The 15624-nt window shown below is 37.0% G+C and overlaps 1 protein-coding gene across 2 annotated transcripts in view; it reads right to left on the bottom strand.

Moving 5' to 3' along the window:
- IL1RL1 (interleukin 1 receptor like 1) overlaps positions 1-15624 on the bottom strand; it is a 59547-nt gene that overhangs the window by 33276 nt on the left and 10647 nt on the right. The window contains exon 1 of one of the 2 annotated variants that reach the window (XM_074332459.1): positions 2147-2242. The exons of the other annotated variant lie outside the window; for it this stretch is intronic. The gene's annotated coding sequence lies outside the window, so the exon portion shown is untranslated. Of the gene's footprint in view, positions 1-2146; positions 2243-15624 lie in introns of those variants that run through there. 2 annotated transcript variants of the gene reach the window in all.

Here is a 15624-nt window from a genome sequence, read left to right as displayed (position 1 = left end):
CCAAAGAACTGAAATCAGGATCTCAGAGAGATATCAGCTCCCCCATGTTCATTGCAGCACTAGTCACAATAGCGAAGGTGTAGAAACAACCTACGTGTTCCTTGAGAGATGAATGGATAAAGAAGGTGTAGTATACACATACACGGGAATACTATTCAGCTTGAACCTTAAGGATGTTACGCTAAGTGAAATAAGCCAGTCACTTCATAATTCCACATAACTGAGGTATCTAAAATAGTCAAACACATAGAATCAAAGAGTAGAATGGTATCCAGGAGCTGGGAGCCAGAGGGAAATGAGGAGGTAATCAACATAAAGTATCAGTTAAACAAAATGAATAATTTCTAGAGATCTGCTGTACAAAATGTGCCTAGAGTTAACAATATGACGTTATACACTTGCAAGATTTGTTAAGATGATAGACCTCACATTAAGGGTTTTTACCACAGTAATATTTTTGATAAACGAAAGGCCTCTGTGTATAATCCATTCAACCCGTCTAACTCTTGTCCTTTCTCTTTCTGAGAACTGGACTTGGTTGCGGTTAGGGTTTTGTTCCACACCACAGGGACCTTTCTTTCCCTCCACCTTGAACTAGGACCTACTCCATGCACACATGTGCACATGTGTGTACACTCACACAATCTTGGTGTCACCACTGCTGGGAGACTCCTTCACCATGTACCACTCAGTAGAGTGAATTTTCCCTTGGATATCAGTGCCACACAAATCTTTGGAGAGCCTCTCTTTTGCACCCACAGAAAACTGGGAAGTGGAAAGGGGTGAGCAGAGACATCATAGCAAAAGTGTCTTGAAGGACCTAGATGTAAGAGTCCCCCTACTAGGAAAGCAGGAATCTGAAAACCAGTGACACCTCAGATGATCCGATTGAACTATTGGTCCACATCTCCAAACACAGAGGCATCCAGTTAGGAAACTATGTTGGGACCAAAGTCCTCCTCCAAACTACATGTTCAAGAACAGAGACAAGCTGATTATCCTGCTGGGGATTCTGTCCAGTTCAAGCCAGCAGCCACACAGCCTGTCTGCAGGGCTCAGAGGTAAGAGTTCCCAGAGCAAGACAGGAAAGAAATAATGACGATAAGGGCTGACATTACTAAGTGTTCGCTGCCAGCTCAGTGTTGTGCTAAGTACTTTACACCCATTTAGTCTTTAAAAGCCTCATTCTGAGTTTGGTATTGATAGTAATATGCTGGTTTTATAGGTACAGAATACTAGACTTGAAGAGGTTAAATGAGTTGCCTAGAGTTACACATCATAAGTGTGAAAGCAGGAAGTAATTGCAGCTCTGCATAGCTCCAGAACTTTCTGTCTCCAATACTCTACACAGCATATCAGAAATGGAATGACAGTATCACTATTGAGGTGTGTGTGTGTGTGTGGGGGGAATTACACATGAATAGTTTGGCCTCCAGAGCTAGTTAAAACAACAACAACAACAACAACAACAACAACAAACAACAAAATTACAAGGAAAAACTGACACTCAGTGGGTAAGGCTTTGGTGGCCTGCTCTGCCATTACTAACTCTACTGTTGAGCTGCCTTCAAAGAGAAAAAGAATGGAGCCATTAACCTGAGGTTCAAAGCAGTCACCTATGACAAATGTGAAATTAAGTCACTACTTACTCACTACCCACCACTTCCCACCCACTCCCCCAAAAGAATGGCCCTCACCAACCCACCTCCTCATGTCCATCACTCTCATTTTCCACCCTATATTTCCTCCTCACACCACACACCTCTCCCTCACCCCTTTTCCCAGCAGCTCCTTACTTCCTAATTCTCTTCCCTTCTCCATCATCTGAGTAGATGAGATTCTACTTCTGGATTTTAGTGGATTCTGAAAAGAATGATTCTGGAATATGAACCCTCTGTCTATATTCTGCATTGCCCCAAACTTCCCCACCCTCCATCAGAACATTTTCCGATACCTGAGGCCAAAACTCCAGACAAGCAAGGCTTCAAGGAACTTCTTCAGTTTGTAACTTGGTTTTCCCATTGGTAATACTATTTTTTCATAAACCAAAAATCGATAGCAATTATTTTTAACCTAAATTTTTGTTTCAAATTTCCATGCCCTTTGAGATAAAAGTATTTTGAAAAAACACCCCAAAGACACTTACCATTAGCAAATCCTACTTGAGCGCTTTCTTCCTCAACTTTCTACCAACAGAGTTGATCAACTCTAGAAACCAATGTCTCCAACAGCTCTATGCAAAAAACAATAAAATGTACATGCCCCTGTTTAAAATCCTCCCATTTTCCTTATCTGTTAAGACACAGGAACCACGTTACTGATAAACTGAAACTGATAAACTGTACTGTTAATGTCAACCTCAGTTTCCACCACATTCTCTATTCAAAAGATCTCTGATGAAGCTGTACTCCCAATTTTGACGTTATCTCCATAGATGCACATTTCATCTTAACCATATTTTACCTTCCTTGTGGGTGAATTTCTCAACAAGACCTCCTGACTCCATCTAGGTGGCAGATCACTTAGTACCCTGAGAGTGGGCTGCCAGCTGCAACTTCCTGAAAGCTGCAGCTAGAGGGGAACAGCACACATCTTTGCAGCAAGTTTTACTGCTGATGCCTCAATGTCAATATTTCGAAAACTCTGACACATGCTTTTTAAAAATTATTTATTTTTTTCAGGTGTGTAGCATAGTGGTTAGACATTTACATAATTTATGCAGTGATCCCCCCAATTAGTCTAGTACCCTTCTGGTACCATACATAGTTATTACAATATCATCGACTATATTCCCCATGCTGTACTTTACATCCCCGTGACTAATTTGTAACTACCAATTTGTACTTCTCAATCTCTTCCCCTTTTTCACGCAGCTTCCCAAATGCCCTCCCTTCTGGTAACCATCAGTCAGTTCTCTGTATCTGTGAGTCTATTTGTTCATTTCTTCCATTCTTTAGTTTCCACATATAAGTGAGATCATATGGTATTTGTCTTTCTCTGCTTGACTTATTTCACTTAGTATAATTCCCTCCAGGTCCATCCATGTTGTCACAAATGGTAAGATTTCACTCTTTTTTATGGCTGAGTAATATTCCACTCTATGTGCTCTAGGCTCTGTGTGTGCAAGGATTTTGCACATGCTCTCCCTTTACATCAGAGGCATATAATGGAAGCTCAGAGAGGCTGATTAATTACCTTCCCCAAAGTAATAGCCAGAACCAGGTAAAGCCAGAACTCAAAGCCTCCACAGCTGGACTCTTTACACATGCCACCAGATGGCCTGTGTTGGATGGTTATAATACAGATTTTTGGACATATATTGCAATTATTAGAATTCTGGATAAACTACTTGAATCATGTGATCTCTTTTCCAAAGATATTGCTAACTTTCAAATAATCAGAATGTTCCATCTGCCAGAAAACTCTCTAATATGATAGAAAGAGCTGACCTCTAGACAAAACCTGTTTTTCCTCTTACTAGCAACGTGATTTCAGCAAATTCCCCACATCTCTAAATCCCTTATGCAAAAGGTATTGTTATCAATATTAAATGAAAAGTTATGCCAGGGTCAGCCACACTAATGAGTAGTGGTGGCTTTTTGTCCTATCATATACTCAAAGAAGTCTCCCCATGACAATTGTGCTTAAAACAATAACAACAAAAAATTTTTCAAAATTTATTTTCCTTCATGTTTACATCAAGACCTAGAAAGCCAAATCACCTCTTCTCCTTACCCGTGGTCACCTACATAAAAGATGAAACTCTACAGCAGAATCCAATTACATTCTCTACAATCTTTACACGAAGTATGCTTTTACATGAGGTCATTCCTCCACTACTAGAGAACACTTAAACAATAAACCAAACAGTACTGTTTAATATTTTCAACATTGTCTCAGGTACTATGTGAGATATAAGAGAAATGTAAGACCTCAAGGAACTTGCACTTTATGAAAAAAGGTGGGGAAGTGGAATGTAGCATTTCACAAATCTAAAAATTTTGAGTTTAAATTAGATATCTGCAACAATCTCAAAATTTAAAAAAAAAATAGGATAGGTTATTGAGAGACTACGAAGTCATCTTTATTCAAGAGTGAAATCTTTACATTTCTGGCATGGTTGAGCTAGGGTTCTACCCTAACTCTAGATCTCTCAATATCCTTTATCATCACAGTGCTAAGACAACAGTATTTAAAAACTTGGGCCAACTCTGCTGTGAAATTTATCTTTCAAAAAGTCTCTCAGCATTGACACTTATGTGTTTGGTAGTCATTAAAATGATAAATGGCATTTCCAATGTTTCTGTCAATGGTTCAAGACATTTGGTGAAGTTCAGGGAGGCCAACATCTGTCAGGGTCCACCAGGTTTGCTAATAAAGAAGGTAACATTAGAAGGAAAACAGAGTGTCCTCAGCAGCCATGGGTCGCTTCAGGAAGTTCCTCTTTAATAATCTCTGTATCCGTAAGGGCTCTGCATAATGGAATTCAGAGACTCCTGCTGACGCACCCAACTGGGATGGACAGACTGGGTGAGCCAAGGAGTGACAACAGCCCAGCCCCTTTGAGGATCTCTGCCTGGGCCTGAAGGCCTTTGACAGTGCCCCCCAAGTATGATTTGCCCTCAGGCTGTCACCCGTGGAGGTGACTTTCCTAAACCAAGTGCCCCAGAACCAACAGAAGACAATTCTTTATGGAAACAGAACATCATCTGTGACATTCAATGACATGAAAGAAAAGATGAAAATTGGCCAAACTTGTTCATCTGAAATGGGAACAACAAATTGATGCTGCTGGAAGAGAAGACATTTGTGGGGTGTGTGTGTGTGTGTGTGTGTGTGTGTGCAGGTGCTTGTTTGTGTGTTTGCCATGTGGGTTTTGTCGACATGGAGAGGATATCTTATCTCTGCACCCAAACCAAAATGAGCTTTGATAATGTCAAAAATCTCACTGAATTTCCAAAACCAAGGTTAGCTGGTCTTCATTGTACCTTGGAGAACTAGGAATAATTAATTCAGTCTCACTACCAATTCCACAACCATATGACAACCCAGAACCCTCCCTATGATGTATACTAATTCCTGGGGCTCATTATCTCAAGGTCCCTTCTGTCTCAGGCTTCTGTGCCCAGGAGTCCCATCTCTGTCCCGCTCAGCATCAGTCCAGAACTCAGCCCCTCCATTTTGTACAAGAAATCCAAACAGTTCTAAAATGTGCTACACCTATCTAAACATTTGTACATTACGTGGAAGATCTCCGTCCTCCCCTCTCATTCCTGCTCATCACTACCCCGCCCCTTCCAGAGGTGCCCAGGAGCCTTTCACTTCTCTTCAGTGTCTGTCCCCATATGGGCACACCCCAAATCCACCAAGATGCTAGGCAGCTAGAAAGACTGCACCCATTTTAGAAAGAAGCTGAGGCTACAAGTTGCAAATTCCTTTTTTCTGTCACATCTGCTTTTGGTTCACCTTCACCTCCCCATGTGCACCCTTCCCCACTTCTAGCACTTTCTTACCTCTTACCTGGTTGTTACAACCCATGGAATTTGTTCGCTAGTAAGACTTGCTGCTTTACTTTCTCAAGGAGTAAGAGTTTCTTTAAAAAACAAACAAACAAAAAACCCAAACTTTAAAAAATCTTATACATATAAATGTCTTGATGACTTATAAAAGAATCTCCACATCTGAAAAATAAAGAAAACTGTAGGATAAGTGTATTAACCCAGAAAATTCTAATCAAATCTAATACATAGCCAGAAACTTCACTTCATTATAAGACTAGCTTTGTATGTCTCTACCTCACCGTTCACCCTGGGTCCCTCTTCCTCTCATCATATTTAACAAGAAATATCTCAGTTTTATTTTATAGTCGCATGACAGTGAGTTCATTCAGATCTTTTATGATTCCGTAAAAGGTAAAAAAAAAAAAGTTTCTATTTTCAGGTGGTTACTTGGCTGTTCTTGATTTTACTGAAGCAGTTAGCCTTAATAATTGGCTCCTACTTATCCCAGTATAATCTATATAGGTCTAAGACTTTGGATTCATATATTTCTCTCTGTCTTTGAGAAATCAAAAATTAAAACCAAGCATGAAAGCTAGTGTTCTCTCCCTTCCTTTTTGCTCCTATATTCCAAAGTTTTAAAAAATCCTTGTTTTGCTCAGATTTAGCAGAGGTGTTTGATTTGGGAGTTGAGGAAGAAGAGTTATGTTGAAGTTATATGTTCAACTGGAAGAAAAAAGTTTTTTGATCTGAAAATTTTGATTTTTATATTCTCTCTCTCTCTCTCTCTCACTCTCTCTCTCTCTCTCTCTCACACACACACACACACACACACACACACACAAACACACGCACACGTCCCCTCCCTCTCCAAAAGAAAATAATGGAAAATGTTTAGTCGATGCTTTCTATAAAATACTTAGATCTCTCCACATTTTAACAAGGTTCAAATAGGAACAAGATTTGAGTAGTTTAAACAAAAGAATTAGCTGGAAATTGTGAGGCTCCCGTAAAAATAACCTTTAGTAGGTGTGGCAGCCAGAATCCAAGATGGCCTCCAATGATCTCTGCCTCCTATCAATCACACTTTTGTATGGTCTTCTACCCAACTCTACCAAGTAGGTCTAGTTAGCCAAAGAAATATAAAATAAGCCGCTTCCAAGATTAGAACCCAAAAGGCCTGCGGCTGGCATCTCGGCCTCTCTCACTCTGAGCGGCCACTGCCATGGAGTGTTCTGCGTGGGGAGGTTCCAAAGCCTCCTGCCCAAAGCCACATGAGCAGCCCTGCAGGCAAACCTCTCAGTTCCCTCTGGGCAACAGCTTGACCACAACTTCATGAAAGACCCAGAAGTGGAACAACCCAGCTAATGCACTTAGATTCCTGACCCTCAGAAAATGGGTGAGATAACAAACACTTATTGAAACTATATTTTATTTATTTTTTAATTTAAACTATATTTTAGAGTAGTTTGTTATACACCAATAAATAAATAAATAAATAAATAAATAAACAAATAAATAAGTAAATAAATAATTGATAATACTATGTCTATAACTACTTTCCTTGTGAATCTATCAACACAGAGGTAGAAGTCAGGGGTCCTTGCTAGTGTGAAACAACTTGACCTCATGGATTTTTTCTGCATCGTATTTCCCTTATGGAGCAGTCAAAAATTCAACTTCCACACCTACTGAATAGGCCTTTTGCTATCTGTGTTGTCAAGAAGCTGCTTCTGCTGTTTCTCTTGAATTTCTGTTATCAAAGGAAACTTCCTGTCTTAGAGATTACTCCGAAGTAAAACACTCCTTCCCTCATCTAACCAGATAAATTGTCTTCTCTCTATGTGCTCTTTTGATATATTCAACAGATCTTTGCCCTGTATCAGAAGGAAACAACTTCCTTTGGTCATAGAAAGCAACACTTTATCATGCGGCCTCAAACTCCAGGGTATATACTGCATGTCAGCACCGGTCAACAATGGCTTCTGAGAGGCCTCATGGGAACGGTCTCTATGGACCATGAGGTGATCCACATGTGGCTGCCAGGAGCACAGCAAGCAGGCAGCAGAAGTTGCAATAGGAAAGGCATGAATTAGCTAGTGCAGTGGATGGGAGCTGGGGCTTGGCCTTGGGCCAGCGGTGCATGACTTTGGTTAGAAAGTCTTCACCTTGATCAGAAATGTTCTTGTGGTGATGTGTTGCCTTCCTCTTATTGTGGATTTTGCTCCCTGAAATCTGAAACAAATGCTTTGGCTTTAACATGGTGAGAGTGTATGAGGAAAATTACTTCCCCAGTGCGTTGGCTTTCATTCTCTGGTGTGTCAATAACACCCCCTCACCTTCTAACATTGTAAAAGCTTAAGAGGAAGGCCAACCTGTAGGTAGTGTTCTCCTTTTTTCCTCCTATTTAAATAAATGTCAACTTTTTCGTCCATGGCCCTAGGTCTTCTGAAACCTAAAAATCTAGATGCTTTCACCTGGGGCTGGTAAGAATTTAAACACGAACTTCATTTGTTGAAATTCTCCAGTCCTGTAAATATTTATGACAGGTTATCTTCTGAGATCAATTCCTGATATTTCGAAGTATTTCAAAGAAATGGAGACTTAGGAAGGAATGACGATTGTGGAGGGAAAAAAAGGTGATTTCACAGAGACCACAACTTGCATTTTTAGGAAGTCCCTTTAGTCATCCACTTGAAAGTGTTTTTCTTTAAGATTCTGTCCAATTCTCCTGAAATCAACTTCCCTAATTGAGAATACATTAAAAAAAAACAAAATACTATTTGCTGATATACTTGTGTAATATGTAGTGCATAATATCTAACACGTGCTGCCCTCAGGTCTGAAGTACAAAGCAGCAGAATGTTAGGGCACCAGAGTCATTTTTAAATCATGTATTTCTGAATATAAGTAACATTCAGTAAAGAAATTTTGAGTATGTCTGAGTATTACCTCTCATACTTAGAGATAATGATTTTAAACATGGCTACATATTTCCTCTCAGCATTATTTCTAAGAGTGTACATGTGAATATAATTGTGCAAGATATATAAATATGTGTAAGATTATATACATTATACACAAACAATAAGAAGATATAAAAGAGAAATATAAGAAAACAAGTAATTGGAGAGTCCTGTTATGTTTCTATTAGGTTGGTGCAAAAGTAATTCCAGTTTTTGTAATTAGTTTTAACCTTTTAAACTGCAATTACTTTTGCACCAACCTAATAGAAGAGAAGACTCAATAATAAAAATCCTAATGATTTTTCTTTTGGACTTTAACAAAATAATTCTAAAATTAAATTGAAGAATAAAATAAAAATAGCAAACCTAACTTTTTTTTTAATTTATTGGGGTGACAATTGTTAGTAAAATTACATAGATTTCAGGTGTACAATTCTGTATTACATCATCTATAAATCCCATTGTGTGTTCACCACCCAGAGTCAGTTCTCCTTCCATCACCATATATTTAAAACTAAGTGTTTATTGAGTGCTCATGTGTGTTAGTCATTGGTTCTACCCATCATAATACTCATCATCATTGTAACAAACTTTTAGGTAGGGACTATTATTATCCCCAATTTCCAGATAAGGAAACTGGGTCATGGAGTAGTGAATAAATTTGCTGAGTCACCCTGCTGGTCATTGGGGAGCTGAGAAGTGACTCCTGTACTATGAAAATGAAGCCTGTACTATTACTCAATATCTGTCATGCTTCTTACTTTCCAGAAATACTTGGGGAAAATGTGAAAAACAGTAAGAGATTAGGAGAATGGGTGATTTATCCTTCTAAATATGCTCTCTTGGATCAACTGTTGCCTAATAAAGTTTCAGTAATTAAAACAATATGAAACAGTCATAAGAGGAGACAGACTGCTTGATGAAACAGAATAGGAAATCTAGAAACTGATCTAAACATTCATAAGAATTTATCACAAGATGATAAAAAAACCCAGCATATCAAATCTGGGGGAAAGAATAGGTTTCAAATAAATGGTGTTAAGACCATTTTAAATGTGTTTAAGTATTATAAAAATTTTAATATAGGCATTACAACATATATTAAAGCAATTGAAAAATAAAGTTCAATTGACAAAAAAATTAAATTTCAAATGGATTAGAGGATTAAAAGTTAAAAAAAAACATTAAAGGGCCGGCCCAGTGGCTCAGGTGGTTGGAGTGCTGTGCTCCTAATGTCGAGTTCGCCGGTTCGATTCCCACATAGGCTAGTGAGCTGTGCCCTCTACAGCTAACTGGAGCTGGGCTTCAGGGAGCAGCTGGAGGTTGTCATGGGCTGCAGTGGGCTGCCATGTGCTGCCATGAGTGGCCAGCAGCCATTGTGAGCGGCCGGCAGCCAGCGAGAGCTGCCAGTGAGCCGCTGTGAGCAGCCCACCGATGACCGATGACCGGCGACTGACTGCCTCAGCCAGGGGAGTGCAAGGCTCATAATACCAGCATGAGCCAGGGAGCTGTGTCCTACACAACCAGACTAGAAACAATGCTTGAACTGGAGTCGGGGGGGGGGGGGCTGGAGGAGGGCGGTGAGGTGGAAGAAGGGGAATAAAACAAATTAAAGCTATAAACAAATAGAATAAAACATTTGTTTGGTTATGAGGTGAGAGTAATATTGGTTTTTTTAAGCACAACAATAAAGGTAGAAACTATAATAGCAAAGATCAAATCAATTTCATTACATCTGAATATACTGTAAACAGCAAGCAATAGTCTGAAGAATTATTTGAAATATAGTACATATCTATATCTATATAGTATATATATCTTATATTCATTGTTTATATATATATACTTTTATAAAAATTAATTTATAAATCAATAACAGAAAAAATAACCTAAGTTTTTAAAATAAGCAAATGGTATGAACAGGCAATTCGAAAGAGAGGGTATAGAAATTTTTGATAAGCTAATCAAAAATATTATGCATCAAAATTAATCAATAAATACAAATTAGAATCAATAACATTATCATTTTTACTTTCAAATTTGTAAAAACAAGCTTTACAAAATTATAATATCCAATACTGGCAAAAAGTGTAAAGGGCAATTTGGAAATTTGAATCAAAATACCCTTAACTTGGTAATTGCTCTTCAGTTAATATAGTTAAGGAAATCATGGATGTTCAAAAATATTGATCTTCTCATTAACAATTTTATGGATAATAGAGAAAAAACTAAATGCAGATTAAACAATTGATTAAATAATCTATGGTACTTTAAACTAATTAAGTACTCCACAGTCACCAAAAATTATGTAGAATAATAATATTTAAAGGAATAGGAAAGGTTTTTGACACACTTTAAGTATTTAAAAGAGCAGGGTATGTGATTTCCACTTTCAGCCAAGATGAAGTAACAGGGACCAGATTTACTGCTTGCCTAAAATAACTGAAAACTGAACAAAATATATGAACCAACATCTCTCAAGATATGGACAGCAGACAATGAAAAATGAACTCAGAGATAGGAAGCAAATGATACAAACCCTCCATTTCCCCAGCTCTCTGCCTGGAGAGTTTCTAGGGTGTGGCACTGGAGAAAGAAATGGAGCCCAAATGTCACTGTCAATTGAGAAGTCAGAGCTGGGATTCTGTGAAGGCCAAGGTAACCAGAGTTCAGAGAGCAGAGAACCAACAAGGAGAGCACTGCATAAAGAGATCTGCAGAAGTCTGTTCAAACACTCAACCGAGTACAGATCAGTTCATGCCTGTAAGGAAATTATCTGAAGCCAAGGAAAGAAATGCCCAGAAAAGATTAGAGTGGGATAATAACCACAGCTCACATGGGGCCAGGAATAATACCTATTCCTTCTATCCAGAATGGAAAATGATATAATTCATGAGTCATCAAATAGGCTACTTAGAAAGATTTTTGTCTCAGTAGTAAATTAACCCCAGACTAAATGCAACTCTGGTTACACCTAAGAAAACTCAAAAGGAAGAATCAAAATGATCAATCTGCTTCAGTACAACTTAATACTCATCCAGAACAAGCTGAAGGACAGGTAAAGGAATACAAAAATACACCACACCTAGGAAGTTAAAATTCACATTGTCTGGCATTCAATCAAAAATTATCAAACAAATTTTACAACATTATTGATTATATTCCCCAAACTGTCTTTCATATCCCTGTGGAATGTCAACTATAATTATATATATATATATATATATATATATATATATATATATATATATATGGTCATGGGATGTGGAGTACAGCATAGGGAATAGAGTCAATGGAATTGTAACAGCTATATATGATGTCAGAGGGGTAGTAGATTGGGGAAGGGGGTTATCACTTTGTGAGGGGTATAAATGTCTACACCTGAAACTAATTAAAAAAATTATCGAGCATGCAAAGGAGGTGGAAAACAGTACTCCTAATAAAAATAAAAGTCGATCAATTAAAACTACCCCAGAATTGACATAGATGATAGAACTAATAGAAAAAAACATTAAAGCAGCTATTATATTCAGATTCCTTATGTTCAGAAAGCTACATAAAATATCTAATGTGCTAAGCAGAGACATAGGAGATATGAAAAAGACCCAAAGAGAAGTCCTAGGTAAAACTAAAATATTTCAGATGAAAAATGCTTCATGTGGGTATCAAGACTATACAAAATGAAACACATTAGTATCAGACAAAGTAGATTTTAGAGCAAAAAAGATTACCAGGAATAAAGGAGATCATTTCATAATGATAAAGGAGTCAATTTATCAAGAACATATAACAACCTTAGATGTTTATACTTCTGACAATGAAGCTTCAAAATACATGAAAGAAAAATTGATAAAAGTTCAAGGAAAAATAGAGAAATCTTGAATTAGTCATAGATTTCAATATCCTCATTCCAATAATTGATAGAACAAATAGACAGAATATCAGTAAGGACATAGAAAACTTGAAAATCATTGCCAATCAATTTAATCCAGCTGATATTTACAGAACTCTCCATAGCAGCAGAATTCTTCTCAATGAACTTGGATCATTTACTATGACAGACCATATTCCAGTCCCTTAAACAAGTCTCAATACATTTAAAATTGTTGAAGGCATACAAAGAAAGTATGGAATTAAATCAGAAATTGACTACAGAAAGATATCTAGAAAACCCTCAATAATTTAGAAACTAAATAGCACACTTCTAAATAACCCATAGGTCAAAGAAGAAATCAAGTGAGAAATTAAAAAGTATTTTGAACTGAATGGAAGTAAAAACACAACATATCAGAATTTGGGAGATGCTGCTAAAGTAGTCTTAGAGGAACATTTACAACACTTAATAATGCCTCTATTAGAAAAGAGTAAAGGACACAAATCAATATTCTTAGCTACCACCTTAAGAAACTAGAAAAAGAAAAGCAAAGGAAACTCAAAGTAAGCAGAAGAAAGGAAATAATATAAATCAATGTAGAAAACACAGAAAAACAATAGAGAAAAATCAGTAAAAGCAAAATCTGGTTTGTTGAGAAGATGAACAAAGTTGATAAATCTCTAACTACACTGGGGAAAAAAGACACAAAAGAAAGAAGACACAAAAACAAATATTAGGAACAAGAGAGATGACACCATTAGTTTCTACAGATATTTAAAAAATAATAGGAAATACTATGAATAATAAAAAGGAATGGCATAATGATATATGCAACAACATGAATGAATTTGAAAATAATTATGCTGGATGAAAGGACACAGAGAAGAGAGTACATGCTGTATGATTCCATTTATATCAAATTCTAGAAAGTGAACACTAATTTATTATGACTGAGAAAATATCAGTGGATACCTGGAGAAGCAAGAAGGAGGGAATTCAAAGGGATATATGGAAACGTTGGAGGTTAATCAATATGTCCGTTATTTTGATTGAGATGATGGTTTGACAGGTTTGTACCTTGTCAAAACTTATCACATTGTACAATTTAAATATATGCAATTTATTATATGTCAATACCTCAATAAACCTGTAAAAAAACAAACAGGTTTCAAATGGAATATAAGTTATGATCTCAATTTATAATCATCAACACACACCCCCACAAGTATGTATATGCACACACACACACACACACACACACACACACACACACATACACATGCACACAAAGTTCTAGGAAACAACTCCAGAATATCGGCAATGGTTATCTGCATGAGTAGTACTGAGAATGATTTTTGTTTCATTTTTTTGCCCTTCTGAATTTCCTACTTCCCTATAATGAAATATGTTATTTGTGAACATATGTTGTAATAAATACATTTTTTAACTTTAATTTGTTAACATTTATATTTTTTATATTATGTCTACACGATCATGTTGATGAACACTCCAGTCTGGGAAAATAAACTGCTATTACTGCAAAGGGCAGACTCTAGAATATATAAAAAACCCCAAATTTGTGCTGCTCAAAAGTCAAGGCTATAGCCCTAGGGCAAGGATATCACAAAAGTGCAAAGGTGATACCCTAAAGCAAAAGATAACCTTCAGGTACCCTTATTTACATCAGGAGCATTCCTCTTTCCTGCACACACACACACACACACACACACACACACACACACACAATTTGTAAAGACCTTGGCCAGGTTCTGAATTTTAGCTCCAAGATTTGCGTGGTGCACAGAAGGACATGTTTCAGATAAATGTAAGTGGTAATTCAACACTTCTAATTCCAGGCAAAATGACATCTAACCTAATTCAGGCAAAGAATCCCCTTATTTTAAAGACTCAAGGAAATGAATTATGGCATAATGTATGCCTCAGTAACGGCATGTGAGATATAATGTCCCTCATTGTGGAAAACCCTTCTGTAACCTTCTGTAATCATTTATAAGCATTTCACAATCTCTGTTTTTCAGTTTCCTAGTGTAATTTAAACCTGATTGCCAGTGGTCAATCACCTCTATTCCAGGTTGTCCAAGCCCACTTTGGCCAAGACCATGGAAGACCATGGATCTTATTTATTCAATCAGTGCTAAGATGACCATTGAGAAAATATGCAAAGAAGATAATTATTTGTCATACACCTTTTATTTATTTACCCAAGAAACATTTATTATGCATATTCTGTATTCCAAGTCACCTGGCAAAAGAATAAGATGAAATAACAAACAATTCCCGTCTTCATGAAGACACAATAACCATGATAAAATGCATAAGAAAGCATCAAGGAAAATATGTACCTATCACCACATAAAATTTTTAAATTTTTATGTCACCAAAACCTCTGGGATGAAAGCTTTTACCATTTCTCATCTACGATCTAAATAAATAAATAAATCCTTAAACAAAGTAAAAGGCAAATGAAAACTGGAAGAAAAATAAAAGGTTCATTGTATGTGTCGGTCTTTAATATCCTTAAGAGGCCTAACGAGTCAGTAAGAAAAATGATTTTGTAAAAAAATCTACAAACCTGACAATTTACAAAAGAAAAATGCAAATGATCCATAAGTGCATATAAATGTTTTGAGCCATCACTTGAAAAAGGCATTTTAAAAAATTACTGTATTTTTTATTTACCAAATTGGTCAAGATCAGAAAAACTTCATGTTCAACTCCCGAATAAAGGAGTTAATTTTCCAGGACCCACAGTGGATTGGAGGATCAAATCAGAGAGAAAGCTTCTTTCCTTCGCCAAGGCCCCCAGCAGCCCAGCGACATAAGCTAAGAGAGCTTCAGAGTTTTTCAAAGGTCACTGGTTTTATACTTGGCATTAAAAGACCAACTGTGATAATGAAATAAGAGATTTTAAACACTGTTTCAAAAAGCCTGCCAAAAAAAGACAATGTTGCAGTTTTAGAAACTCAGCTAAAGGGTCATCAGATAACCTTCTTGGTAAAAGGGATTTTATCAGCTAGCGTTGGCTCAAAATACTCAGTAGAAATCAATGTAGAGAAAACTGAATAGAAATTCTGAACAATATATAATCTAAAGAATATATACACCCAAGTCCCTTATTTGGCAACGAAGACCAGCGATGCTATAGACTGTCCAAGTCAACAGTTAATTTGTAATAAATTCAAGGACAGACCCACAGAGCTACTGAGCCAGAACTCTTCACTCAAAGTACTTAACTCATATCTTGTGCTCTCCCTTTGTTCCCTAG

Source organism: Rhinolophus sinicus, linkage group LG05 (assembly GCF_036562045.2).
Source record: "Rhinolophus sinicus isolate RSC01 linkage group LG05, ASM3656204v1, whole genome shotgun sequence".
Taxonomy (NCBI): domain Eukaryota; kingdom Metazoa; phylum Chordata; class Mammalia; order Chiroptera; family Rhinolophidae; genus Rhinolophus; species Rhinolophus sinicus.
Note: the sequence above shows the minus strand (reverse complement) of the source record. Positions and strands in the feature narration are given on the sequence as shown.